A 12,946-nucleotide genomic window follows, 5' to 3' on the forward strand; every position below is an offset into this window, starting at 1 on the left:
TGCAGGCAAAGTAGTCGATATTGGCTTTGCTGTAAAACTCATAGACAAGCTCTAGGCTCCAGTGAGGATTGAACTCACGACCCCTGGTTTACAAGACCAGTGCTCTAACCACTGAGCTATGAAGCCACAGATGTCTGTGTTTTGGGTCAGAAAATCTGTTGTGCAACGTTTCATGTGGCTGGCTATTTTGACAACTGTGTGGAAAATAAGGTCTGGTCGGCTAACCCTTAAATACGAGTAGATTGTCGACTGGTGCGCATTCTCCTGACCTCTATCACAGAAGCTTAGCATCAAAGACAAACAACGGTATGTGAATCTCTGTGCCAAAGACCAAGAAATAGGCTCCAGCGAGGATTGAACTCACCACCCCTGGTTTACGAGATCAGTGCTCTTGCCACTGAGCTACGGAGCCTGGCGTTGGAAAAAGGTAGACCCGACAAGCAACGGGGACTTGTGTAAACAGAAGAAGATGCAGTTCAAGTAGCTTTGCTGTAAAACTCTTTGACAGGGGCCAGGCTCCAAGCTCCAGTGAGGATTGAACTCACGATCCCTGGTTTACAAGACCAGTGCTCTAACCACTGAGCTATGAAGCCACAGATGTCTGTGTTTTGGGTCAGAAAATCTGTTGTGCAACGTTTCATGTGGCTGGCTATTTTGACAACTGTGTGGAAAATAAGGTCTGGTCGGCTAACCCTTAAATACGAGTAGATTGTCGACTGGTGCGCATTCTCCTGACCTCTATCACAGAAGCTTAGCATCAAAGACAAACAACGGTATGTGAATCTCTGTGCCAAAGACCAAGAAACAGGCTCCAGCGAGGATTGAACTCGCGACCCCTGGTTTACGAGACCAGTGCTCTTGCCACTGAGCTATGGAGCCTGGCGTTGGAAGAAGGTAGACCCAACATCCTTCATTGGAACCCTTGAAGCAACGGGGACTGGTGTAAACAGAAGAAGATGTAGGCCAAGTAGTTCGTAATCAGCTTTGCTGTAAAAGTCTCTGACAGGGTCTAGGCTCCAGTGAGAATTGAACTCACGACCCCTGGTTTACAAGACCAGTGCTCTAACCACTGAGCTATGAAGCCACATGTTTTGAATATAACCACTGAGCTATGAAGCCACATGTTTTGAGGTTTTGGCTCGGAAAATCTGTCGTGCGACATTTCATGTGGCTCTATTTTGACGGCTGTGTGGAAAATGAGGTCTGATCAGCGAATCCATTAAATACAGGTAGATTGTCGACAGGTGCGCATTCTCCTGACCTCTATCACGGCAGCTTAGCATCAAAGACAAACGATGGTATGTGAGAATTGAATCTCTGTGCCATAGACCAAGAAATAGGCTCCAGCGAGGATTGAACTCGCGACCCCTGGTTTACGAGACCAGTGCTCTTGCCACTGAGCTATGGAGCCTTGTACGATGGAGAGTATTCAGTGTTTCATCCAGAAATGTTGCCTGTGCCTGTCCTTTCATGATACAAAGAGCAATTGACGGAAAAAAATAAACCTTAACAGCTATCTGCGCCCCAAAGCACCATCAACCAAAAATGCATTTTCTACGGTGAATTTGTAGTGCCTTTCCCGCATGCTAATGTGCAAGTAGCTTTAAAGAAGGCACAGATTTCACAACCCCAGAAGGTAGGTTGACTTAATACACTTTATAGGAAGCTTTGAATTTATCGGGATTCTTGTCTATACAAGGCGGCGAAAACCAGAGGATCCAAGGAAAGTTGTTCATGTCAGCTTTGCTGATAAGCTGCTATGCAGGGTGCAGGCTCCAGTGAGGATTGAACTCACGACCCCTGGTTTACAAGACCAGTGCTCTAACCACTGAGCTATGAAGCCACAGATATGGCGACTTTGGGTCAGAAAATCTGTTGGGCCACATTTCATATGGATCCCTGTGTGAGAAGGCGTGTCGAAAAGCAGGTTTGATCGGTGAGCAGTTTCTAATGTTTCTTTTGCCGAACTTTACCGCAGAAGGTTAGTTTCACGGCCAAATGATGTTCTCTGTCAAACAGGCTCCAGCGAGGATTGAACTCGCGACCCCTGGTTTACGAGACCAGTGCTCTTGCCACTGAGCTATGGAGCCTGGCGTCCGAAGTTAGTAGACCCAAGAGGCTTTATTGGAACCCTTGAAGCAGCCTGGGACTCTTGTAAAAAGAAGGTGGTGAACAGAAGACGATGCAGGCAAAGTAGTCGATATTGGCTTTGCTGTAAAACTCATAGACAAGCTCTAGGCTCCAGTGAGGATTGAACTCACGACCCCTGGTTTACAAGACCAGTGCTCTAACCACTGAGCTATGAAGCCACAGATGTCTGTGTTTTGGGTCAGAAAATCTGTTGTGCAACGTTTCATGTGGCTGGCTATTTTGACAACTGTGTGGAAAATAAGGTCTGGTCGGCTAACCCTTAAATACGAGTAGATTGTCGACTGGTGCGCATTCTCCTGACCTCTATCACAGAAGCTTAGCATCAAAGACAAACAACGGTATGTGAATCTCTGTGCCAAAGACCAAGAAACATGCTCCAGCGAGGATTGAACTCGCGACCCCTGGTTTACGAGACCAGTGCTCTTGCCACTGAGCTATGGAGCCTGGCGTTGGAAGAAGGTAGACCCAACATCCTTCATTGGAACCCTTGAAGCAACGGGGACTGGTGTAAACAGAAGAAGATGTAGGCCAAGTAGTTCGTAATCAGCTTTGCTGTAAAAGTCTCTGACAGGGTCTAGGCTCCAGTGAGAATTGAACTCACGACCCCTGGTTTACAAGACCAGTGCTCTAACCACTGAGCTATGAAGCCACATGTTTTGAATATAACCACTGAGCTATGAAGCCACATGTTTTGAGGTTTTGGCTCGGAAAATCTGTCGTGCGACATTTCATGTGGCTCTATTTTGACGGCTGTGTGGAAAATGAGGTCTGATCAGCGAATCCATTAAATACAGGTAGATTGTCGACAGGTGCGCATTCTCCTGACCTCTATCACGGCAGCTTAGCATCAAAGACAAACGATGGTATGTGAGAATTGAATCTCTGTGCCATAGACCAAGAAATAGGCTCCAGCGAGGATTGAACTCTCGACCCCTGGTTTACGAGACCAGTGCTCTTGCCACTGAGCTATGGAGCCTTGTATGATGGAGAGTATTCAGTGTTTCATCCAGAAATGTTGCCTGTGCCTGTCCTTTCATGATACAAAGAGCAATTGACGGAAAAAAATAAACCTTAACAGCTATCTGCGCCCCAAAGCACCATCAACCAAAAATGCATTTTCTACGGGGAATTTGTAGTGCCTTTCCCGCATGCTAATGTGCAAGTAGCTTTAAAGAAGGCACAGATTTCACAACCCCAGAAGGTAGGTTGACTTAATACACTTTATAGGAAGCTTTGAATTCATCGGGATTCTTGTCTATAAATGGCGGCGAAAACCAGAGGATCCAAGGAAAGTTGTTCATGTCAGCTTTGCTGATAAGCTGCTATGCAGGGTGCAGGCTCCAGTGAGGATTGAACTCACGACCCCTGGTTTACAAGACCAGTGCTCTAACCACTGAGCTATGAAGCCACAGATATGGCGACTTTGGGTCAGAAAATCTGTTGGGCCACATTTCATATGGATCCCTGTGTGAGAAGGCTTGTCGAAAAGCAGATTTGATCGGTGAGCAGTTTCTAATGTTTCTTTTGCCGAACTTTACCGCAGAAGGTTAGTTTCACGGCCAAATGATGTTCTCTGTCAAACAGGCTCCAGCGAGGATTGAACTCGCGACCCCTGGTTTACGAGACCAGTGCTCTTGCCACTGAGCTGTGGAGCCTGGCGTCCGAAGTTAGTAGACCCAAGAGGCTTTATTGGAACCCTTGAAGCAGCCTGGGACTCTTGTAAACAGAAGGTGGTGAACAGAAGACGATGCAGGCAAAGTAGTCGATATTGGCTTTGCTGTAAAACTCATAGACAAGCTCTAGGCTCCAGTGAGGATTGAACTCACGACCCCTGGTTTACAAGACCAGTGCTCTAACCACTGAGCTATGAAGCCACAGATGTCTGTGTTTTGGGTCAGAAAATCTGTTGTGCAACGTTTCATGTGGCTGGCTATTTTGACAACTGTGTGGAAAATAAGGTCTGGTCGGCTAACCCTTAAATACGAGTAGATTGTCGACTGGTGCGCATTCTCCTGACCTCTATCACAGAAGCTTAGCATCAAAGACAAACAACGGTATGTGAATCTCTGTGCCAAAGACCAAGAAACAGGCTCCAGCGAGGATTGAACTCGCGACCCCTGGTTTACGAGACCAGTGCTCTTGCCACTGAGCTATGGAGCCTGGCGTTGGAAGAAGGTAGACCCAACATCCTTCATTGGAACCCTTGAAGCAACGGGGACTGGTGTAAACAGAAGAAGATGTAGGCCAAGTAGTTCGTAATCAGCTTTGCTGTAAAAGTCTCTGACAGGGTCTAGGCTCCAGTGAGAATTGAACTCACGACCCCTGGTTTACAAGACCAGTGCTCTAACCACTGAGCTATGAAGCCACATGTTTTGAATATAACCACTGAGCTATGAAGCCACATGTTTTGAGGTTTTGGCTCGGAAAATCTGTCGTGCGACATTTCATGTGGCTCTATTTTGACGGCTGTGTGGAAAATGAGGTCTGATCAGCGAATCCATTAAATACAGGTAGATTGTCGACAGGTGCGCATTCTCCTGACCTCTATCACGGCAGCTTAGCATCAAAGACAAACGATGGTATGTGAGAATTGAATCTCTGTGCCATAGACCAAGAAATAGGCTCCAGCGAGGATTGAACTCGCGACCCCTGGTTTACGAGACCAGTGCTCTTGCCACTGAGCTATGGAGCCTTGTACGATGGAGAGTATTCAGTGTTTCATCCAGAAATGTTGCCTGTGCCTGTCCTTTCATGATACAAAGAGCAATTGACGGAAAAAAATAAACCTTAACAGCTATCTGCGCCCCAAAGCACCATCAACCAAAAATGCATTTTCTACGGTGAATTTGTAGTGCCTTTCCTGCATGCTAATGTGCAAGTAGCTTTAAAGAAGGCACAGATTTCACAACCCCAGAAGGTAGGTTGACTTAATACACTTTATAGGAAGCTTTGAATTTATCGGGATTCTTGTCTATACAAGGCGGCGAAAACCAGAGGATCCAAGGAAAGTTGTTCATGTCAGCTTTGCTGATAAGCTGCTATGCAGGGTGCAGGCTCCAGTGAGGATTGAACTCACGACCCCTGGTTTACAAGACCAGTGCTCTAACCACTGAGCTATGAAGCCACAGATATGGCGACTTTGGGTCAGAAAATCTGTTGGGCCACATTTCATATGGATCCCTGTGTGAGAAGGCGTGTCGAAAAGCAGGTTTGATCGGTGAGCAGTTTCTAATGTTTCTTTTGCCGAACTTTACCGCAGAAGGTTAGTTTCACGGCCAAATGATGTTCTCTGTCAAACAGGCTCCAGCGAGGATTGAACTCGCGACCCCTGGCTTACGAGACCAGTGCTCTTGCCACTGAGCTATGGAGCCTGGCGTCCGAAGTTAGTAGACCCAAGAGGCTTTATTGGAACCCTTAAAGCAGCCTGGGACTCTTGTAAACAGAAGGTGGTGAACAGAAGACGATGCAGGCAAAGTAGTCGATATTGGCTTTGCTGTAAAACTCATAGACAAGCTCTAGGCTCCAGTGAGGATTGAACTCACGACCCCTGGTTTACAAGACCAGTGCTCTAACCACTGAGCTATGAAGCCACAGATGTCTGTGTTTTGGGTCAGAAAATCTGTTGTGCAACGTTTCATGTGGCTGGCTATTTTGACAACTGTGTGGAAAATAAGGTCTGGTCGGCTAACCCTTAAATACGAGTAGATTGTCCACTGGTGCGCATTGTCCTGACCTCTATCACAGAAGCTTAGCATCAAAGACAAACAACGGTATGTGAATCTCTGTGCCAAAGACCAAGAAACAGGTTCCAGCGAGGATTGAACTCACGACCCCTGGTTTACGAGACCAGTGCTCTTGCCACTGAGCTATGGAGCCTGGCGTTGGAAGAAGGTAGACCCAACATCCTTCATTGGAACCCTTAAAGCAACGGGGACTGGTGTAAACAGAAGAAGATGTAGGCCAAGTAGTTCGTAATCAGCTTTGCTGTAAAAGTCTCTGACAGGGTCTAGGCTCCAGTGAGAATTGAACTCACGACCCCTGGTTTACAAGACCAGTGCTCTAACCACTGAGCTATGAAGCCACATGTTTTGAATATAACCACTGAGCTATGAAGCCACATGTTTTGAGGTTTTGGCTCGGAAAATCTGTCGTGCGACATTTCATGTGGCTCTATTTTGACGGCTGTGTGGAAAATGAGGTCTGATCAGCGAATCCATTAAATACAGGTAGATTGTCGACAGGTGCGCATTAATCTGACCTCTATCACGGCAGCTTAGCATCAAAGACAAACGATGGTATGTGAGAATTGAATCTCTGTGCCATAGACCAAGAAATAGGCTCCAGCGAGGATTGAACTCGCGACCCCTGGTTTACGAGACCAGTGCTCTTGCCACTGAGCTATGGAGCCTTGTACGATGGAGAGTATTCAGTGTTTCATCCAGAAATGTTGCCTGTGCCTGTCCTTTCATGATACTAAGAGCAATTGACGGAAAAAAATAAACCTTAACAGCTATCTGCGCCCCAAAGCACCATCAACCAAAAATGCATTTTCTACGGTGAATTTGTAGTGCCTTTCCCGCATGCTAATGTGCAAGTAGCTTTAAAGAAGGCACAGATTTCACAACCCCAGAAGGTAGGTTGACTTAATACACTTTATAGGAAGCTTTGAATTTATCGGGATTCTTGTCTATACAAGGCGGCGAAAAGCAGAGGATCCAAGCAAAGTTGTTCATGTCAGCTTTGCTGATAAGCTGCTATGCAGGGTGCAGGCTCCAGTGAGGATTGAACTCACGACCCCTGGTTTACAAGACCAGTGCTCTAACCACTGAGCTATGAAGCCACAGATATGGCGACTTTGGGTCAGAAAATCTGTTGGGCCACATTTCATATGGATCCCTGTGTGAGAAGGCGTGTCGAAAAGCAGGTTTGATCGGTGAGCAGTTTCTAATGTTTCTTTTGCCGAACTTTACCGCAGAAGGTTAGTTTCACGGCCAAATGATGTTCTCTGTCAAACAGGCTCCAGCGAGGATTGAACTCGCAACCCCTGGTTTACGAGACCAGTGCTCTTGCCACTGAGCTATGGAGCCTGGCGTCCAAAGTTAGTAGACCCAAGAGGCTTTATTGGAACCCTTGAAGCAGCCTGGGACTCTTGCAAAAAGAAGGTGGTGAACAGAAGACGATGCAGGCAAAGTAGTCGATATTGGCTTTGCTGTAAAACTCATAGACAAGTTCTAGGATCCAGTGAGGATTGAACTCACGACTCCTGGTTTACAAGACCAGTGCTCTAACCACTGAGCTATGAAGCCACAGATGTCTGTGTTTTGGGTCAGAAAATCTGTTGTGCAACGTTTCATGTGGCTGGCTATTTTGACAACTGTGTGGAAAATAAGGTCTGGTCGGCTAACCCTTAAATACGAGTAGATTGTCGACTGGTGCGCATTCTCCTGACCTCTATCACAGAAGCTTAGCATCAAAGACAAACAACGGTATGTGAATCTCTGTGCCAAAGACCAAGAAATAGGCTCCAGCGAGGATTGAACTCACCACCCCTGGTTTACGAGACCAGTGCTCTTGCCACTGAGCTACGGAGCCTGGCGTTGGAAAAAGGTAGACCCGACAAGCAACGGGGACTTGTGTAAACAGAAGAAGATGCAGTTCAAGTAGCTTTGCTGTAAAACTCTTTGACAGGGGCCAGGCTCCAAGCTCCAGTGAGGATTGAACTCACGATCCCTGGTTTACAAGACCAGTGCTCTAACCACTGAGCTATGAAGCCACAGATGTCTGTGTTTTGGGTCAGAAAATCTGTTGTGCAACGTTTCATGTGGCTGGCTATTTTGACAACTGTGTGGAAAATAAGGTCTGGTCGGCTAACCCTTAAATACGAGTAGATTGTCGACTGGTGCGCATTCTCCTGACCTCTATCACAGAAGCTTAGCATCAAAGACAAACAACGGTATGTGAATCTCTGTGCCAAAGACCAAGAAACAGGCTCCAGCGAGGATTGAACTCGCGACCCCTGGTTTACGAGACCAGTGCTCTTGCCACTGAGCTATGGAGCCTGGCGTTGGAAGAAGGTAGACCCAACATCCTTCATTGGAACCCTTGAAGCAACGGGGACTGGTGTAAACAGAAGAAGATGTAGGCCAAGTAGTTCGTAATCAGCTTTGCTGTAAAAGTCTCTGACAGGGTCTAGGCTCCAGTGAGAATTGAACTCACGACCCCTGGTTTACAAGACCAGTGCTCTAACCACTGAGCTATGAAGCCACATGTTTTGAATATAACCACTGAGCTATGAAGCCACATGTTTTGAGGTTTTGGCTCGGAAAATCTGTCGTGCGACATTTCATGTGGCTCTATTTTGACGGCTGTGTGGAAAATGAGGTCTGATCAGCGAATCCATTAAATACAGGTAGATTGTCGACAGGTGCGCATTCTCCTGACCTCTATCACGGCAGCTTAGCATCAAAGACAAACGATGGTATGTGAGAATTGAATCTCTGTGCCATAGACCAAGAAATAAGCTCCAGCGAGGATTGAACTCGCGACCCCTGGTTTACGAGACCAGTGCTCTTGCCACTGAGCTATGGAGCCTTGTACGATGGAGAGTATTCAGTGTTTCATCCAGAAATGTTGCCTGTGCCTGTCCTTTCATGATACAAAGAGCAATTGACGGAAAAAAATAAACCTTAACAGCTATCTGCGCCCCAAAGCACCATCAACCAAAAATGCATTTTCTACGGTGAATTTGTAGTGCCTTTCCCGCATGCTAATGTGCAAGTAGCTTTAAAGAAGGCACAGATTTCACAACCCCAGAAGGTAGGTTGACTTAATACACTTTATAGGAAGCTTTGAATTTATCGGGATTCTTGTCTATACAAGGCGGCGAAAAGCAGAGGATCCAAGCAAAGTTGTTCATGTCAGCTTTGCTGATAAGCTGCTATGCAGGGTGCAGGCTCCAGTGAGGCCTCACGACCCCTGGTTTACAAGACCAGTGCTCTAACCACTGAGCTATGAAGCCACAGATATGGCGACTTTGGGTCAGAAAATCTGTTGGGCCACATTTCATATGGATCCCTGTGTGAGAAGGCGTGTCGAAAAGCAGGTTTGATCGGTGAGCAGTTTCTAATGTTTCTTTTGCCGAACTTTACCGCAGAAGGTTAGTTTCACGGCCAAATGATGTTCTCTGTCAAACAGGCTCCAGCGAGGATTGAACTCGCAACCCCTGGTTTACGAGACCAGTGCTCTTGCCACTGAGCTATGGAGCCTGGCGTCCAAAGTTAGTAGACCCAAGAGGCTTTATTGGAACCCTTGAAGCAGCCTGGGACTCTTGCAAAAAGAAGGTGGTGAACAGAAGACGATGCAGGCAAAGTAGTCGATATTGGCTTTGCTGTAAAACTCATAGACAAGTTCTAGGATCCAGTGAGGATTGAACTCACGACTCCTGGTTTACAAGACCAGTGCTCTAACCACTGAGCTATGAAGCCACAGATGTCTGTGTTTTGGGTCAGAAAATCTGTTGTGCAACGTTTCATGTGGCTGGCTATTTTGACAACTGTGTGGAAAATAAGGTCTGGTCGGCTAACCCTTAAATACGAGTAGATTGTCGACTGGTGCGCATTCTCCTGACCTCTATCACAGAAGCTTAGCATCAAAGACAAACAACGGTATGTGAATCTCTGTGCCAAAGACCAAGAAATAGGCTCCAGCGAGGATTGAACTCACCACCCCTGGTTTACGAGACCAGTGCTCTTGCCACTGAGCTACGGAGCCTGGCGTTGGAAAAAGGTAGACCCGACAAGCAACGGGGACTTGTGTAAACAGAAGAAGATGCAGTTCAAGTAGCTTTGCTGTAAAACTCTTTGACAGGGGCCAGGCTCCAAGCTCCAGTGAGGATTGAACTCACGATCCCTGGTTTACAAGACCAGTGCTCTAACCACTGAGCTATGAAGCCACAGATGTCTGTGTTTTGGGTCAGAAAATCTGTTGTGCAACGTTTCATGTGGCTGGCTATTTTGACAACTGTGTGGAAAATAAGGTCTGGTCGGCTAACCCTTAAATACGAGTAGATTGTCGACTGGTGCGCATTCTCCTGACCTCTATCACAGAAGCTTAGCATCAAAGACAAACAACGGTATGTGAATCTCTGTGCCAAAGACCAAGAAACAGGCTCCAGCGAGGATTGAACTCGCGACCCCTGGTTTACGAGACCAGTGCTCTTGCCACTGAGCTATGGAGCCTGGCGTTGGAAGAAGGTAGACCCAACATCCTTCATTGGAACCCTTGAAGCAACGGGGACTGGTGTAAACAGAAGAAGATGTAGGCCAAGTAGTTCGTAATCAGCTTTGCTGTAAAAGTCTCTGACAGGGTCTAGGCTCCAGTGAGAATTGAACTCACGACCCCTGGTTTACAAGACCAGTGCTCTAACCACTGAGCTATGAAGCCACATGTTTTGAATATAACCACTGAGCTATGAAGCCACATGTTTTGAGGTTTTGGCTCGGAAAATCTGTCGTGCGACATTTCATGTGGCTCTATTTTGACGGCTGTGTGGAAAATGAGGTCTGATCAGCGAATCCATTAAATACAGGTAGATTGTCGACAGGTGCGCATTCTCCTGACCTCTATCACGGCAGCTTAGCATCAAAGACAAACGATGGTATGTGAGAATTGAATCTCTGTGCCATAGACCAAGAAATAAGCTCCAGCGAGGATTGAACTCGCGACCCCTGGTTTACGAGACCAGTGCTCTTGCCACTGAGCTATGGAGCCTTGTACGATGGAGAGTATTCAGTGTTTCATCCAGAAATGTTGCCTGTGCCTGTCCTTTCATGATACAAAGAGCAATTGACGGAAAAAAATAAACCTTAACAGCTATCTGCGCCCCAAAGCACCATCAACCAAAAATGCATTTTCTACGGTGAATTTGTAGTGCCTTTCCCGCATGCTAATGTGCAAGTAGCTTTAAAGAAGGCACAGATTTCACAACCCCAGAAGGTAGGTTGACTTAATACACTTTATAGGAAGCTTTGAATTTATCGGGATTCTTGTCTATACAAGGCGGCGAAAAGCAGAGGATCCAAGGAAAGTTGTTCATGTCAGCTTTGCTGATAAGCTGCTATGCAGGGTGCAGGCTCCAGTGAGGATTGAACTCACGACCCCTGGTTTACAAGACCAGTGCTCTAACCACTGAGCTATGAAGCCACAGATATGGCGACTTTGGGTCAGAAAATCTGTTGGGCCACATTTCATATGGATCCCTGTGTGAGAAGGCGTGTCGAAAAGCAGGTTTGATCGGTGAGCAGTTTCTAATGTTTCTTTTGCCGAACTTTACCGCAGAAGGTTAGTTTCACGGCCAAATGATGTTCTCTGGGTGCGTTTCATGTAGCGTTTATACGTCCTCCCTCGCTCCTCGATGCCTCGATCCTCACTGATCTACATAAAGAATGATGGGGGGGAAACAATGGGATAGTCTATCCAGTGTTAGTTATAGATCAGTGGGAACGCCCCTCGAGGATCGAGCATCGAGGATCGAGGAGGCATAATGAGAGGCACCCTCTGTCAAACAGGCTCCAGCGAGGATTGAACTCGCGACCCCTGGTTTACGAGACCAGTGCTCTTGCCACTGAGCTATGGAGCCTGGCGTCCGAAGTTAGTAGACCCAAGAGGCTTTATTGGAACCCTTGAAGCAGCCTGGGACTCTTGTAAACAGAAGGTGGTGAACAGAAGACGATGCAGGCAAAGTAGTCGATATTGGCTTTGCTGTAAAACTCATAGACAAGCTCTAGGCTCCAGTGAGGATTGAACTCACGACCCCTGGTTTACAAGACCAGTGCTCTAACCACTGAGCTATGAAGCCACAGATGTCTGTGTTTTGGGTCAGAAAATCTGTTGTGCAACGTTTCATGTGGCTGGCTATTTTGACAACTGTGTGGAAAATAAGGTCTGGTCGGCTAACCCTTAAATACGAGTAGATTGTCGACTGGTGCGCATTCTCCTGACCTCTATCACAGAATGTTAGCATCAAAGACAAACAACGGTATGTGAATCTCTGTGCCAAAGACCAAGAAACAGGCTCCAGCGAGGATTGAACTCGCGACCCCTGGTTTACGAGACCAGTGCTCTTGCCACTGAGCTATGGAGCCTGGCGTTGGAAGAAGGTAGACCCAACATCCTTCATGGGAACCCTTGAAGCAACGGGGACTGGTGTAAACAGAAGAAGATGTAGGCCAAGTAGTTCGTAATCAGCTTTGCTGTAAAAGTCTCTGACAGGGTCTAGGCTCCAGTGAGAATTGAACTCACGACCCCTGGTTTACAAGACCAGTGCTCTAACCACTGAGCTATGAAGCCACATGTTTTGAATATAACCACTGAGCTATGAAGCCACATGTTTTGAGGTTTTGGCTCGGAAAATCTGTCGTGCGACATTTTATGTGGCTCTATTTTGACGGCTGTGTGGAAAATGAGGTCTGATCAGCGAATCCATTAAATACAGGTAGATTGTCGACAGGTGCGCATTCTCCTGACCTCTATCACGGCAGCTTAGCATCAAAGACAAACGATGGTATGTGAGAATTGAATCTCTGTGCCATAGACCAAGAAATAGGCTCCAGCGAGGATTGAACTCGCGACCCCTGGTTTACGAGACCAGTGCTCTTGCCACTGAGCTATGGAGCCTTGTACGATGGAGAGTATTCAGTGTTTCATCCAGAAATGTTGCCTGTGCCTGTCCTTTCATGATACAAAGAGCAATTGACGGAAAAAAATAAACCTTAACAGCTATCTGCGCCCCAAAGCA

At 46.8% G+C, this 12,946-nt stretch overlaps 45 non-coding genes across 45 annotated transcripts; all 45 read right to left on the reverse strand.

Annotated features, from left to right (window-relative positions):
* Positions 1-53: 53 nt before the first annotated feature.
* Positions 54-126, reverse strand: trnat-ugu (transfer RNA threonine (anticodon UGU)). Its single transcript has one exon. It is a non-coding gene; the product is annotated as a tRNA-Thr (tRNA).
* Positions 127-339: 213 nt separating this feature from the next.
* On the reverse strand, positions 340-412 carry trnat-cgu (transfer RNA threonine (anticodon CGU)). Its single transcript has one exon. It is a non-coding gene; the product is annotated as a tRNA-Thr (tRNA).
* A 108-nt stretch (positions 413-520) lies between these two features.
* trnat-ugu (transfer RNA threonine (anticodon UGU)) lies at positions 521-593 on the reverse strand. The gene has a single exon. It is a non-coding gene; the product is annotated as a tRNA-Thr (tRNA).
* Positions 594-806: 213 nt separating this feature from the next.
* trnat-cgu (transfer RNA threonine (anticodon CGU)) lies at positions 807-879 on the reverse strand. The gene has a single exon. It is a non-coding gene; the product is annotated as a tRNA-Thr (tRNA).
* Positions 880-1,011: 132 nt separating this feature from the next.
* trnat-ugu (transfer RNA threonine (anticodon UGU)) lies at positions 1,012-1,084 on the reverse strand. The gene has a single exon. It is a non-coding gene; the product is annotated as a tRNA-Thr (tRNA).
* A 254-nt stretch (positions 1,085-1,338) lies between these two features.
* Positions 1,339-1,411, reverse strand: trnat-cgu (transfer RNA threonine (anticodon CGU)). Its single transcript has one exon. It is a non-coding gene; the product is annotated as a tRNA-Thr (tRNA).
* A 359-nt stretch (positions 1,412-1,770) lies between these two features.
* Positions 1,771-1,843, reverse strand: trnat-ugu (transfer RNA threonine (anticodon UGU)). Its single transcript has one exon. It is a non-coding gene; the product is annotated as a tRNA-Thr (tRNA).
* A 174-nt stretch (positions 1,844-2,017) lies between these two features.
* trnat-cgu (transfer RNA threonine (anticodon CGU)) lies at positions 2,018-2,090 on the reverse strand. Its single transcript has one exon. It is a non-coding gene; the product is annotated as a tRNA-Thr (tRNA).
* Positions 2,091-2,236: 146 nt separating this feature from the next.
* On the reverse strand, positions 2,237-2,309 carry trnat-ugu (transfer RNA threonine (anticodon UGU)). Its single transcript has one exon. It is a non-coding gene; the product is annotated as a tRNA-Thr (tRNA).
* Positions 2,310-2,522: 213 nt separating this feature from the next.
* trnat-cgu (transfer RNA threonine (anticodon CGU)) lies at positions 2,523-2,595 on the reverse strand. The gene has a single exon. It is a non-coding gene; the product is annotated as a tRNA-Thr (tRNA).
* Positions 2,596-2,727: 132 nt separating this feature from the next.
* Positions 2,728-2,800, reverse strand: trnat-ugu (transfer RNA threonine (anticodon UGU)). The gene has a single exon. It is a non-coding gene; the product is annotated as a tRNA-Thr (tRNA).
* Positions 2,801-3,054: 254 nt separating this feature from the next.
* On the reverse strand, positions 3,055-3,127 carry trnat-cgu (transfer RNA threonine (anticodon CGU)). The gene has a single exon. It is a non-coding gene; the product is annotated as a tRNA-Thr (tRNA).
* Positions 3,128-3,486: 359 nt separating this feature from the next.
* On the reverse strand, positions 3,487-3,559 carry trnat-ugu (transfer RNA threonine (anticodon UGU)). The gene has a single exon. It is a non-coding gene; the product is annotated as a tRNA-Thr (tRNA).
* A 174-nt stretch (positions 3,560-3,733) lies between these two features.
* On the reverse strand, positions 3,734-3,806 carry trnat-cgu (transfer RNA threonine (anticodon CGU)). Its single transcript has one exon. It is a non-coding gene; the product is annotated as a tRNA-Thr (tRNA).
* Positions 3,807-3,952: 146 nt separating this feature from the next.
* trnat-ugu (transfer RNA threonine (anticodon UGU)) lies at positions 3,953-4,025 on the reverse strand. The gene has a single exon. It is a non-coding gene; the product is annotated as a tRNA-Thr (tRNA).
* A 213-nt stretch (positions 4,026-4,238) lies between these two features.
* trnat-cgu (transfer RNA threonine (anticodon CGU)) lies at positions 4,239-4,311 on the reverse strand. Its single transcript has one exon. It is a non-coding gene; the product is annotated as a tRNA-Thr (tRNA).
* A 132-nt stretch (positions 4,312-4,443) lies between these two features.
* trnat-ugu (transfer RNA threonine (anticodon UGU)) lies at positions 4,444-4,516 on the reverse strand. Its single transcript has one exon. It is a non-coding gene; the product is annotated as a tRNA-Thr (tRNA).
* A 254-nt stretch (positions 4,517-4,770) lies between these two features.
* On the reverse strand, positions 4,771-4,843 carry trnat-cgu (transfer RNA threonine (anticodon CGU)). Its single transcript has one exon. It is a non-coding gene; the product is annotated as a tRNA-Thr (tRNA).
* Positions 4,844-5,202: 359 nt separating this feature from the next.
* trnat-ugu (transfer RNA threonine (anticodon UGU)) lies at positions 5,203-5,275 on the reverse strand. Its single transcript has one exon. It is a non-coding gene; the product is annotated as a tRNA-Thr (tRNA).
* Positions 5,276-5,449: 174 nt separating this feature from the next.
* On the reverse strand, positions 5,450-5,522 carry trnat-cgu (transfer RNA threonine (anticodon CGU)). Its single transcript has one exon. It is a non-coding gene; the product is annotated as a tRNA-Thr (tRNA).
* A 146-nt stretch (positions 5,523-5,668) lies between these two features.
* On the reverse strand, positions 5,669-5,741 carry trnat-ugu (transfer RNA threonine (anticodon UGU)). Its single transcript has one exon. It is a non-coding gene; the product is annotated as a tRNA-Thr (tRNA).
* A 213-nt stretch (positions 5,742-5,954) lies between these two features.
* Positions 5,955-6,027, reverse strand: trnat-cgu (transfer RNA threonine (anticodon CGU)). Its single transcript has one exon. It is a non-coding gene; the product is annotated as a tRNA-Thr (tRNA).
* A 132-nt stretch (positions 6,028-6,159) lies between these two features.
* trnat-ugu (transfer RNA threonine (anticodon UGU)) lies at positions 6,160-6,232 on the reverse strand. Its single transcript has one exon. It is a non-coding gene; the product is annotated as a tRNA-Thr (tRNA).
* A 254-nt stretch (positions 6,233-6,486) lies between these two features.
* On the reverse strand, positions 6,487-6,559 carry trnat-cgu (transfer RNA threonine (anticodon CGU)). Its single transcript has one exon. It is a non-coding gene; the product is annotated as a tRNA-Thr (tRNA).
* Positions 6,560-6,918: 359 nt separating this feature from the next.
* trnat-ugu (transfer RNA threonine (anticodon UGU)) lies at positions 6,919-6,991 on the reverse strand. The gene has a single exon. It is a non-coding gene; the product is annotated as a tRNA-Thr (tRNA).
* A 174-nt stretch (positions 6,992-7,165) lies between these two features.
* On the reverse strand, positions 7,166-7,238 carry trnat-cgu (transfer RNA threonine (anticodon CGU)). The gene has a single exon. It is a non-coding gene; the product is annotated as a tRNA-Thr (tRNA).
* Positions 7,239-7,384: 146 nt separating this feature from the next.
* Positions 7,385-7,457, reverse strand: trnat-ugu (transfer RNA threonine (anticodon UGU)). Its single transcript has one exon. It is a non-coding gene; the product is annotated as a tRNA-Thr (tRNA).
* A 213-nt stretch (positions 7,458-7,670) lies between these two features.
* On the reverse strand, positions 7,671-7,743 carry trnat-cgu (transfer RNA threonine (anticodon CGU)). The gene has a single exon. It is a non-coding gene; the product is annotated as a tRNA-Thr (tRNA).
* A 108-nt stretch (positions 7,744-7,851) lies between these two features.
* On the reverse strand, positions 7,852-7,924 carry trnat-ugu (transfer RNA threonine (anticodon UGU)). Its single transcript has one exon. It is a non-coding gene; the product is annotated as a tRNA-Thr (tRNA).
* A 213-nt stretch (positions 7,925-8,137) lies between these two features.
* Positions 8,138-8,210, reverse strand: trnat-cgu (transfer RNA threonine (anticodon CGU)). The gene has a single exon. It is a non-coding gene; the product is annotated as a tRNA-Thr (tRNA).
* A 132-nt stretch (positions 8,211-8,342) lies between these two features.
* trnat-ugu (transfer RNA threonine (anticodon UGU)) lies at positions 8,343-8,415 on the reverse strand. The gene has a single exon. It is a non-coding gene; the product is annotated as a tRNA-Thr (tRNA).
* Positions 8,416-8,669: 254 nt separating this feature from the next.
* On the reverse strand, positions 8,670-8,742 carry trnat-cgu (transfer RNA threonine (anticodon CGU)). The gene has a single exon. It is a non-coding gene; the product is annotated as a tRNA-Thr (tRNA).
* Positions 8,743-9,343: 601 nt separating this feature from the next.
* Positions 9,344-9,416, reverse strand: trnat-cgu (transfer RNA threonine (anticodon CGU)). The gene has a single exon. It is a non-coding gene; the product is annotated as a tRNA-Thr (tRNA).
* Positions 9,417-9,562: 146 nt separating this feature from the next.
* Positions 9,563-9,635, reverse strand: trnat-ugu (transfer RNA threonine (anticodon UGU)). The gene has a single exon. It is a non-coding gene; the product is annotated as a tRNA-Thr (tRNA).
* A 213-nt stretch (positions 9,636-9,848) lies between these two features.
* Positions 9,849-9,921, reverse strand: trnat-cgu (transfer RNA threonine (anticodon CGU)). The gene has a single exon. It is a non-coding gene; the product is annotated as a tRNA-Thr (tRNA).
* Positions 9,922-10,029: 108 nt separating this feature from the next.
* Positions 10,030-10,102, reverse strand: trnat-ugu (transfer RNA threonine (anticodon UGU)). Its single transcript has one exon. It is a non-coding gene; the product is annotated as a tRNA-Thr (tRNA).
* Positions 10,103-10,315: 213 nt separating this feature from the next.
* On the reverse strand, positions 10,316-10,388 carry trnat-cgu (transfer RNA threonine (anticodon CGU)). Its single transcript has one exon. It is a non-coding gene; the product is annotated as a tRNA-Thr (tRNA).
* A 132-nt stretch (positions 10,389-10,520) lies between these two features.
* Positions 10,521-10,593, reverse strand: trnat-ugu (transfer RNA threonine (anticodon UGU)). Its single transcript has one exon. It is a non-coding gene; the product is annotated as a tRNA-Thr (tRNA).
* Positions 10,594-10,847: 254 nt separating this feature from the next.
* trnat-cgu (transfer RNA threonine (anticodon CGU)) lies at positions 10,848-10,920 on the reverse strand. Its single transcript has one exon. It is a non-coding gene; the product is annotated as a tRNA-Thr (tRNA).
* A 359-nt stretch (positions 10,921-11,279) lies between these two features.
* trnat-ugu (transfer RNA threonine (anticodon UGU)) lies at positions 11,280-11,352 on the reverse strand. The gene has a single exon. It is a non-coding gene; the product is annotated as a tRNA-Thr (tRNA).
* Positions 11,353-11,715: 363 nt separating this feature from the next.
* trnat-cgu (transfer RNA threonine (anticodon CGU)) lies at positions 11,716-11,788 on the reverse strand. The gene has a single exon. It is a non-coding gene; the product is annotated as a tRNA-Thr (tRNA).
* Positions 11,789-11,934: 146 nt separating this feature from the next.
* trnat-ugu (transfer RNA threonine (anticodon UGU)) lies at positions 11,935-12,007 on the reverse strand. The gene has a single exon. It is a non-coding gene; the product is annotated as a tRNA-Thr (tRNA).
* Positions 12,008-12,220: 213 nt separating this feature from the next.
* trnat-cgu (transfer RNA threonine (anticodon CGU)) lies at positions 12,221-12,293 on the reverse strand. The gene has a single exon. It is a non-coding gene; the product is annotated as a tRNA-Thr (tRNA).
* Positions 12,294-12,425: 132 nt separating this feature from the next.
* Positions 12,426-12,498, reverse strand: trnat-ugu (transfer RNA threonine (anticodon UGU)). Its single transcript has one exon. It is a non-coding gene; the product is annotated as a tRNA-Thr (tRNA).
* A 254-nt stretch (positions 12,499-12,752) lies between these two features.
* trnat-cgu (transfer RNA threonine (anticodon CGU)) lies at positions 12,753-12,825 on the reverse strand. Its single transcript has one exon. It is a non-coding gene; the product is annotated as a tRNA-Thr (tRNA).
* Between the last annotated feature and the right edge of the window lie 121 nt (positions 12,826-12,946).

The sequence above is a fragment of the Sardina pilchardus genome, chromosome 8, assembly GCF_963854185.1.
Source record: "Sardina pilchardus chromosome 8, fSarPil1.1, whole genome shotgun sequence".
Classification (NCBI taxonomy): Eukaryota; Metazoa; Chordata; class Actinopteri; order Clupeiformes; family Clupeidae; genus Sardina; species Sardina pilchardus.